This window comes from Copadichromis virginalis, linkage group LG15, assembly GCF_057382275.1.
Source record: "Copadichromis virginalis isolate Kocher_CV1m ecotype Utaka linkage group LG15, C_Virginalis_male_GT1.1, whole genome shotgun sequence".
Classification (NCBI taxonomy): domain Eukaryota; kingdom Metazoa; phylum Chordata; class Actinopteri; order Cichliformes; family Cichlidae; genus Copadichromis; species Copadichromis virginalis.
In genome coordinates, this window is record NC_140632.1 from 22,213,446 (window position 1) to 22,224,960 (window position 11,515).

Below are 11,515 nucleotides of genomic sequence, written 5' to 3' on the forward strand. Positions count from 1 at the left end.
TCACTTTGCATAGATCGAACTGCAAAGGTATGTATGCAATATTGTCCCGTAGTGCCTGCCTGAATTCAGTGGCATTTAGGTTTACAGGAACGACCACCCGAGTAGCAGGAGTGGCATCTGTAATCAAATTTAAACCAAATTAGCTGGCAATGCCATTTAGAACTTTCCCTAAAAACGGAAAAGGGTAAATTGTCACATTGTAGTGTCTCAACATCAACTTATTGGTGCAAGGAAATAAAGATTACAAAAGTGCTAAAAATCGAATGCCAAATTCTACAATTTGTAAACAACTGACACCATGATGTAATTCTCTTTTTTCAAACCCATCACTCCAAATAATTAATATGAAAATAAATATTGATGAGTTCTTCACATTCCTTCAAAGGAAGAGTACCCAGCCACTGGTACAGATATGTAGACAACACCTGGGTCAAAATCAAGACACAAGAAGTGGAATCCTTCACTGCGCACATTAACGCTGTGGATAAAAACATCAAGTTCACTAGGGAAGACACAAAGGACAACCGTTTGCCTTTCCTGGACTGCGCCGTGCACATTGAAGAGAACGGCAAACTCAACATCGAAGTTTACCGGAAGCCCACACACACGAACCAGTACCTCCTGTTTGACTCCCACAAACTTGGAGTAATTAGGACCCTACACCACCGGGCAGAACATGTTCCCTCTAAGCCTGAAGGAAAAAAGAAGGAACACACACATGTAAAGGAAGCACTCAAAACGTGCGGCTATCCTAAATGGGCGTTCTTAAAGTCAGCAAAGAGGAACAGAAAAGAAGATCAGACACCAGCGAGGATAAGAAGGACAGACGCAACAACATTGTCATCCCCTATGTAGCCGGTGTATCAGAAAAACTCAGGAGAGTTTTCTCCAAGCATGACATCCCGGTGTATTTCAGACCCAGCAACACGCTCAGACAAAAACTGGTTCACCCGAAAGACAAAACGCCAAAACACAGACTTAACAATGTGGTGTATGCTGTACAGTGCAGCGAGGAATGCCCAGACCTCTACATCGGAGAGACCAAACAGCTACTTCACAAGCGCATGGCACAACACAGAAGAGCCACCTCCACAGGACACGACTCAGCAGTCCATCTGCATCTTAAGGATAAAGGACACTCTTTCGAGGATGCCAATGTTCACATTTTGGACAGAGAGGACAGATGGTTTGAAAGAGGAGTGAAAGAAGCCATCTATGTCCACTGTGAGCGACCATCTTTGAACAGAGGCGGGGGTTTACGACACCAACTCTCTGCCATCTATAATCCAGTTTTGAGTTCCCTTCCCAGACGCCTTAACGCCCACTCACATCCTGGGCCATCTGATCTCAGGAATTCGCATGATAAGGTGGGGCCAGGTTTCACAATGAACACACCCGAAACTCTGGCTGATTGGGACCCACACCCAGTTTCACACCTTGGCTCAGGCGATTAGAGGATCATCAGGGGGTCCTTTTGTCCTTCTGTGGGGGGATACTCCCACTAGGTTTATATCTGGGACTCTCCACCATTTGACCTTAGAACTGAAGAAGCTTCTCGGATGAGAGGTGAAACGTCTTTTTTTTTTTTGCCTGTCCCGTTTGGCTCTTTTGCCATCAGAATTATTGTCTAAAGGCAAAGAAAGATGCCCAACGGATTTACTTTACCAAACTGACCATCCCAGCCTTGCCATAATGGTCCATTTGATTCACCTTTTATTGTTTATTTTATTTTCACTTGTTGAATACGGGACAGACTTGACTGGGGGAAAGAAGGGGAAAGAGAAACAGGTGAGAAGAGGGACGGGGGAGAAGGGCAAAAAACAAAAACCAACAGAACGGGCAGAGAAAAAAAAGCATATATCGATCACCTGGATCACCTGTTGAGAAAGAAAAAAGAAAACAAGCAGAAGAGAACAAGAGTAATAGAATAAACAACATCACAATGATATATGGGAATATGACAGTAAATACTAAATATTAAACATTATTGTGCAGCACATAAGATCAACAGAACACAGTGTGCTTTGAGGTAGGAGCCAAAAAGGGTGTAGTTTGTGGGTGTGATCACCCGTGTGTACACCTGTGAGCATGGACGCGCTTGTTTTTTTAAAAGGTTCCTTCATGTAATGATCTGCTAGAGGGTGTGGGGGGGCCACAGCCCCGTCCTCCAGGGCATGAAGCAGGTATGGAGGAGATCAAAACTCCAGACATCCAGAGGCCCCCAGAACACAAGAGACCAAGGAAGACCAACAGAGGGGCAGCCGCGCCACTGTCCCAGAAAGAGCTGAGGAGAGTCCCAGATGAGGGCTCACCCAGCAGCCGCGGAGCAGAAGCCAGGGGGAGTTGCAGTGACGTGCCCGTGAGCTCCGCCGGCAGCCAGCTGTGCCTGAGTGACCGAGACCCAGGCCGAGAGGCCGGGGGCACCCCACCTCCGAAGTGGCCCGAGCGAGCCCCAGGCTCCGATAAGCGGCCGCCAAGGAGTGAGCCGGTGTGTACCTGGACACCCATCCCCAGACACAAAGAACCACCAACGCACCGATGTCTGAGGGAGTCCGCCACTGGCAGGGGAAGTGGAAAATCCCAACACAACAACGAGTACAAAGAGTTTACCCACGCTTATTTACCCACGCTTATTAGCACAGAGAAGCATAGCTGATGCTGTAGCAGTGGGACGGAAAATAGTTGGGCATTTTAAACATTCCGCCTTAGCCTACTCCCGCCTCGAGGACATTCAGGGACAGCTCAACCAGCCAATAAAGAGACTGCAACAGGACGTACAGACGCACTGGAACAGCACGTATTACATGCTCCAGTCCCTCATTGAGCAAAAGCGAGTGCACGAACTCCCTGACTATCTCACCGCTCACCAATGGGCTCTTGAGCAGTGAGCAGCTACGACGCACTAGCCTCTGATGTCATCCCAGCTGTGACTGTGCTAGTGAGACTTCTAAACAGAGAAACAGACGAACAAATTTAAAATTAAATTTTGTTTTTTTATAATTATTTATTCAGTAATATGTTGCATACAACATGCTTTTCATTTTAAATAAATGTTCTTAATTCCAAACTAGTCCCTTGTTTGTTTGTTTTTTGTTAAATTATAAGACTAAAGCTGTTACCTGCAAATTTAAATCATGTTTTTATTAAGTACTCGGTATCGGCGAGTACTGAAATGCAAGTACTCGTTTCCAAAAAAGTGGTATCGGTGCATCCCTAGCTTGGACGCACAAGGGGCGTTATATTTCCTGAAACCATGATGTTATATATATGACTCCTCATTTATTGTTCTGGAAAGATCGATGCTGTTTGAGTGATCGTGCTCGGCTTCCCACATATATGTGTTTCAATAAAATCATTGTTTTGACGCACAATGGACCTCCAGTCGTTTGTCTCTTACCTCAAATATGAATTCAGGACACTCTCCGTCGAAATGCAGCGCTCCGTTTAGACATGACTGTCCATAAAAAGTCCGCCAAAAGGCTGGGCAGATATATATATAGATATATAGATACATATATAGCATCCCGAAAATTCAAAGTACGGCGGGAGAAGGTACATTGTTTGTGATTGGATCAGCAAGACTGAAGGTTGTGGGGTTTTTGTTTTTTTTTATCCACCCCTTACCACAACCTGTGATCAGAATTTGTGGTAACCAATCACAGTTAACCTCATATTTGTGTTGTGTGATGCGAAATCTCTGCACCAACAAAAAACACATTTGACCGTAAGTACCCTAGTTAATCTCAATTACTGTTCGACTTTGCTAACTAAAAGCTAAGCGATGATTCCGAAACATTACTTTGTCCTTTTAAGCGCATGTTACATGTTAGCTTTGTAGTAAGCAAAAAAAAAAAAATCATGCTAACCTTGGTCCGTTAGGAATGCCATTTTAGGCATGAGGCATGTTAATAAGGTCTTTAATATGGTACTCAGTTTAGCCACTTTATATTATTTAAAATACGGTTTTATAACACTTGTTACATTAGCCGGATTAGGCTACACGGTACTGCACTGCCATCCCAGATAGCAAGACGACATTGAATTGATGTTGATTTTTTCATCTGATCCGTAGTTATGGTCAGGGTTGAAATGTTAATGTTGTAAATAAACTCCTTCCTATCTAAAATATAACAGGATACCAGAGTATATTCTCCAGCATCTCACACTTCTGATAATCAGTCTGCTTGACGTTTATTCAGCTGTGTAAAAACTATAACTTTAATCTCAGCCAAACAGATTTACTCAGGAACAAATAAAATACTAAAAAAAGCCAAACAATATCATCTTTAACTTATCTAAGTGACTTATATATATTTATCCTGAGTAGCGAAAGATGGCGGTGGGTTTGAAAACGATGTGCCGGGAGTCCGGTGTTCTCACGGGCTCTAGTGAGCCTTGCTATCGAGCTATCGAGCTAGTGGGTAACAGACGTCTCCGAAAACGTCGGAGTGCTTTTGAAAATATGTGGTGTCTTGATAAACTGAGCAGATATTTGAGGTTTACACAGCTACATTCTCGCCTGAAAATATGTTAAACGTTTATTTTGTGACCCAGAAAGAATAATAAGAGTAACATTAAAACTAACTAGCTGCTGCCATTGTTGGAAACTGAGCAGGGCTGCGCTATGAATTCTGGGACAGAGCTTCTTCTTCAGGGTTTAACGGCAGCTGGCATCCTTGTACATGCAGTGCTGCCATCTTCTGTTTCCGTCCGTTATTACACTCTTAAATCCTACTACTTATTCCTGTGTCTTTTGTGATCTTACAAAGCTTCAAACGATGTTGACAATTTTGATAGTCGACGTAATCGTGACTAGTCGACTAATCGTGGCAGCCCTACTGCAGACTGAAAGACAAACTCCATGAACTGAAAACTGACCTTAAATATGAGTGTGGCAAATCCACAGTGAAGAGAGATAATAATACTGATTATTTTAAAAAGTTCCTAGAATCCAAAACTAATGCACAGAAAGCCACAAGGTAGACAAACAAAGTGTACAACTTGAAACAGAACAACAGAGTAAAGAGCTGAGGAAAGCTGAGGGCTTAAATACTTGATTAGGGAGAGAGGACGCAGCTGGGAGAAACAAGACACAGGTGAATTGAATCAAACAAGTATGACCAGTGGAAGCAAAAGCAAGTGCACAAAAGACTAGACGTCAACAATATAAAGTAGTAACCAACTAAAGATAGGACACAGTAATGCAGACTTTGCACTAGGAACACAGAATGGCACACAGCAAATCCAGCATGTCCAAATTAACACTGTCGGATTTGATTTCAACACTATTAAAGTGTCTATATGGGTCCACACCAGAGAGTGTTAATTTAACTCTTTTTGGAGAGTTGGTACGTTAACTCTGATTTAGTGTTAAACACCAAATCTGTCTGGAGTTGATAATTTAACACTTGGTGTTAAGAGTTTATATATTAACTCTCAAAGAGTATTTTAGTTTAACTACGTAAGAGTTATCTTCTAATTCATTCTAAAAAGCGGGAATTTTACTGTTCTGAACTTCTAGAAATTTCTTTTGGAAATAAACATTTACTAAAAAGACGCAATGGTTTTTGAAAAACATTTATTCTGAACTGTGCACCACAATTTCAAAACATTTTCTGAAAGATGTAACAGTATACATGTTCTCACTTTCATTAGAATTTTGTTTATCAAAAGTTCTGACATGGTAAATGCAAATAACAGCATTCTCATCACTTATTTCTTCAATACAATATGCATGTCCTTCATTCATCCCTTTGTGGAACTTCAACGCACTTCTGCTCTCCCCCATATTTCATCTTCACAAGCATATCCTGTGTGGAGATTGAATAAAAATTAGTTGACATTAATTAATGGCACAAATAATCCAGTAAACAATTGCAGCACAGTAAAAAAAAAAAAAAGGAATCCTCTTTGAGCCATTACTTGTGTAAAGTATTTTCCCAAAAGACAAGGACACAGGCAACAGGTAATACTGAACTAAATGTAAAACCTCAACCTTTTTCATTTTTACCTAAACCGTGTGCACAAAACTCTGGAGGGATCTAAATGCTACCGTAGAATCGAGTCAGGACGCCTGCTACTGCTGTTTGCTCGTTTTTTTATTTTTTTTTTTATGGGCGATCGTTTTCAGGCTTCAAGTAGCACCATTATACCAACATTTCACATTCTAGACATTGTTTTAGGTGTATTTGACCAAAAGTTTGACTGAAAATTCACATGCAAGCTTTTTTTCAAGGCTGTGGTATTTGCCCGCAAACAATACCTTTAGCTAGCTAAAACAGAATATTATGCTATCAGCGAGCAACATGGCTAATGCCTTTCACACAGCTTTGTCTCAACTCCAAAGAGCCACAGAAGTAAAGGCTAATAACAATTGAAACAATCTTTGAAAAAATGACTTACCAAGCATGGCAAACAACTCAAATATGTAGAGCAAAATGTTCTGAAACGGCTTCACTTCAGCTTCGATTGGAGCCGTGCTGGGGGCGGAGTCTGTGAATTTACTCTCTTGGTGTCATAGCCCCTCTAGGAGTTCAGAGTTAAGAGGTCAAGAGTTAATGTTTCCATTGTAACACCTCCAGAGTTGACAGAGAAACACTCATTTTTAACACTCGATTTTAACTACTATCATTTTACACCTCAGAGTTACATTAAAAGAATGTGACTCTGCTTAGAGTAAAATTAACTTTACTTTTGCAAGGAGACTATTAACACCAAAAAATTTAACACTTTTGAATTTGCTGTGCAGGAGAACAGCCTCAACGAGTAAAGAAATGAATAATAAACAGTATATGCAGAAAATAAAGAATAAAGTTAAAAGACAGCATGGTCTTCAAGAACCCAGAGTACGATACAAAAATGTCGTTTTATTTAAGTGAACAAAACAATGTAGACCATTTTCATTTTGTTAATAAGTTGGAAAAAAAATAAAAACTAATGACAGCATTTAAAATAAACAAAGATAAATGACATAGATGGGAACATTTGACAATGGATTTGTAACATTATCAAAACTGATTTTTCAGATATGCAGAGTAGAAGATGTGGAGATTCAAATTTTTAACTTGGGTGTGTGTTTGAAATATGAAAATATTGGTTGACATCGTTGACATACTGTTATTAAAGATAGAAATATGTATGAAACGTAGATTCAAAAGCTCTATTAACAGAACTATAACCTGTTAGAATCTGACATTTATTTCAGATGTATTCTATAACTGTTCACAGTCCCAATACTTACAGGGATGACAGAGTGTTTCCAAAAGTGCTCAGTCACAATTTTCAGAAGACTAACATGAAATTTTTGATTTATTTAAATATATAAACCTGTTGAAAGTAATAATTTCAATTTTTGTCTTTGTGGGATCACAGTACAAAGTATGGCCTGGAGGATATTCATCTCAAGGTGCAAGAACATTCTTAATGACTGCACACGGCGGCTGCTGATGGACATTGTTGGGCCAGATGTGCTACAGTTAGCGTTAAGGAGGTATGATCAAAGCATGATGGAAAACATCTAACATTTTAACTTGCATAAAATGTTTAAGGGGAATATGGCCTGAAAATATAACATGAATTAAGAAGTAATTTTTTGATATCTTTGAGGTTGGAGACAATGCAGAGAAGCCTTCGGTGGGCAAGAGGAAGACTGATCAGTGTAACTGCAGCAGATCAACTTCTGCGTGACTTGGCTGAATTGATTCAGGAGGTTGAACTGTCTACTCAGCATGGCCAACAAGGTAAGCACATATTGTGTCGATTCCTTGACTCATCAAAAGTGTGAAATAAATTATGACTCTGTCTTAACCTATTTTCCAAATACACCAAACGCTTATATATTTTCAGGCTCTTTTGGATACCAGGCACCAGAGGTAGAGGTAGATCCCTTTACCTTATCACTCGGGAACAGCTTTCATTCCTGAAGTCATGTGGATTCACTGCACCTCAGATGGCTGATATTTTGAATGTTTCACTTCGTACAATTCGAAGACATCTACGGTCAGTGACTTTTGAAACCAGTGTGACTTTGTGACACACACTCACTGTTTATTCAAATTAAATGGTATTGTGAAGTTGTAAAAATTTGTATATTTGAATGTGCACTAACTAGTGTGTTGTTATGGTAGTAATAAAATACTCGTGTTTTTTTGTCTTATTTCAGACAGTATCATTTCACCCGTGCATCAATGTATGCGGAACTGACTGACAGTGCCTTGGATGAACATGTGCAGGACATTGTCGCTGGCAATGAACAAATTGGTCCTGAGGCTGTCAGAGCCTCCCCGCGAGTACGTGAACTACGTGAACAGCGAAGGAGGGTTCGAGCAAGCATGTTACGAATAAATCCTGGAGCAGCTGCCCTTAGAGCAGTTTTGCGGAGACCAGAACGAAGAACATATCAGGTTGCAGGTCCAAACTCATTGTGGCACATTGATGGAAATCACAAGCTGATAAGGTAACCAAGCACACTGATTTGTTGAACACCTATTTTGACCAAAGTGAAATTCCGCATTACATCAAATATAATTGTTGAACAGTAAGACACATCCAATAGAGCCAGGCCCTGGGATGGGCAGTCCTCTAACACAGCGGTCCCCAACCCCTGGGCCTCGGACCGGTACCAGTCCGTGAGTCGTTTGATGCCGGGTCGCGAGAGTTGAGGCTCAGGTGTGAAATGTATGGTTTTCAGGGTTTTTATCGGTTTTCAGCGTTATTTTGTTATCGTTTTTATCGTTAACTCGGTTTTCCTGGGTCTTTTCACGTGTGTTATGAATAAATCTTCTTTTTTTCAGTACCGGTACTAGTTTTATTTTGTTGTATTTATCCGCAACACCTTAAAGGCCGGTCCGTGAAAATATTGTCGGGCATAAACCGGTCCGTGGCGCAAAAAAGGTTGGGGACCGCTGCTCTAACACAACTGGTTATGTTTAAAGGGGAAAATGAGAGAACACAGACAGCGCAAGCAAAATACAGAGAAGAATTCAAACTTGACATGCAATAGTGCCATGTAAATCAATTAAGAGTGTGTGTTTCCATTGTTTCAATAACAGAAATAAGATTTTTCTTCTTATGGACCACGGTTTTAGGTGGAGGATAGTCATTCATGGGACTATTGACACTTAGAGTCCCAGAGAGCAGCCATTTGGCTTTTCTACCTTTTAAGTAAAAATCATGTAGACAGAAATGACTGGTACATATCTTTATAGGAGGGACTTTTTTAGACACAGTGTGACAAACAAGAAGAAAACCCAAGAGACACAATGGTGGAATGCAGAGGGATTCAAATGTTTTCTTTCTCTAATGGTACTTATACTTCAATTATCAGGTAAGGATACGTGTACATTTACAAGTAGAATTTCAAACTTTTACTTGGTTGAAAGAGATGTAAACACAAAACGTTTGCCCAAGTTTAGAGTGTCTTCGTCGCCAGGGAGAAACCACTTTCAGTTTAATTAAGTGAAAAAGATTGAATTAAAAAAGATGCTATATAGTATAAGTATCATTCTATTTAGTCATTCAGGCCCCCCTCAAATAATTTCTTTGTCAAAATGAGAAATACTATTTAAAAACTGATGTATCTAAAATTATTATAATCATAATCATATTATATAATCATTTTTGCATTTGTTTCTGATTTTACCAGCAACAGAAGTTCAGGACTCTGTCCTGTCAGAGTTGGAGATAAAGTCACTTTGTCTTGTGGAAATGTGAAAGATGATCAGGAAAAATGTAACAGCACTACCTGGCTCTTCACTACATCTAGAAAGCCGAGCGCAGTGACACTGTTTGAAAATGGGAAGATGCATGCAAATGCTAAGAATAAATCACCCAGACTAAGTGTGACTGTGAACTGTTCGCTGGTGATAAATGTCACAGCTGAGGATGTTGGTGATTACACCTGCAGAATGTTCAACAAATCAGGAAAACAAGAAGGTCCAGGTTTTATAAACAGACTCTTTCCTGTTAACAGTGGGTATTTCCATCATAATACTATCAGCTCAAAACGGCTCAGTTCAACATCATATTACTGTAAAAATCATAGTTACTCTGAGGACTGCCGAAAATTCTCCTTATTTTTTCTTTTCTTTTTTCATCAGTGAGCGAACGTAAAGAAGGCAACATGGTGACCTTGACCTGCTCTGTGTCAATGTATGAGCAATGCTGATACACAGTCAAGTGGCTGTATGAAGATAAATCCACTGATAATAATAACAAAGGCTTGAAGACGTCACAGTCTGCCTGCTCAGCCAGTGTGACATTTACAACTTCTCATAATGTTTACACATCAAAGAATTATGATTTATTCAAGTGCCAAGTGAAAAATGATGATGATGACAATATGAAGGTATGGAAAGAGGTGAGAATTTGGTATTTGTTTTGATTCGTTTCTATTTTATTTTTTTAATTTTAAAAATATTGCAGTTCCTGTACTCCTGTGTACTGATGACTCTCTATATAAGTTAATGTTGTCATTGGGCTCTTCGTCTCAATTTGCAATCCAAGTAATTTCCATATAGAATAATCAGTATCGATATAAACTCTGCTACTGTCCTTCCAAGAAATTCAAATGTTGTATTTTGACACATTTCCTATTAAAAGTTAATGTTCTAAGTCACATCTAAGTCTTACATCATGTTGTTGCTCAACAAGAATCTCTTTACTCACAAGAAGATGATTAAACATTTCTTTGCCTGGAAAAAAACAAAACAAAACAAAAAGTATTTTATTTTTAGCCAATGAACAGAACAGAAACTGGAAATTTTTTTAAATGTTGTCCTTTTCTTCAGAATGGGGGAAGGTGATTGCTGCGTTAGTGGGTGTAGTAGCACTCCTAATATGTGTAGTTGTTGTTATATCCATCCATCCATCCATCCATCCAGTGGAAGAAATTTAAAGGTAAGAGCCTCCACAAGATGAACCTTTTATAAATAAAAATATCTAAGCAGCCTGAAGACTCTAAGTGGGTTTCTCTTTTTCCGAAAACAGATTGCAGACCAGGGAAACCACTGTAAGTTTTGCTTTAATTATAAGCTTGTTATAGGCTATGACTGCTAAAGACTTTTTGTATCCCAATCTGGGATAAACTAAGCACATGCGAACTTAAAATTGTATTTTATCTTTTAATGTTTTATTAAATTAAAATAAATTCAGCAATTTTTTTCTTTTAATTTATGATGATATCCAATTTCTTTTTTAAAAAGAGAAGAAGAAAACAGAAAAATGACCTTATACTGACTCAGTCTGCTTTCACAACTATTCAGCTCTCTGTAATAGTAAAGAGTTATGCACTGCTTCCTCTCTGAAGTGTGGAATCAACCCAGCAGTCATTATGTTGTTGTCTCTGTGTCGGCTGATCCTGAAGATGCTGTTCGCTATGCCTCCATCACCTTCACCAAGAGTACTACTAAAACTTTGGTAACCTTATTGTTATCAATTACATGGACCGGGCAGATTTATGTACACTTTGCTTTTACATAGCTGGGCCCCCTTTTTGCCTTAATTCTTAGTGGCAAAC

At 39.5% G+C, this 11,515-nt stretch overlaps 1 long non-coding RNA gene across 1 annotated transcript; it reads left to right on the forward strand.

Annotated features, from left to right (window-relative positions):
- The first annotated feature begins 7,447 nt into the window (after positions 1–7,447).
- On the forward strand, positions 7,448–7,982 carry LOC146692402 (uncharacterized). The gene is made up of 3 exons (XR_014915180.1): positions 7,448–7,489; positions 7,606–7,739; positions 7,846–7,982. It is a non-coding gene; the product is annotated as an uncharacterized LOC146692402 (long non-coding RNA).
- Positions 7,983–11,515: the final 3,533 nt, after the last annotated feature.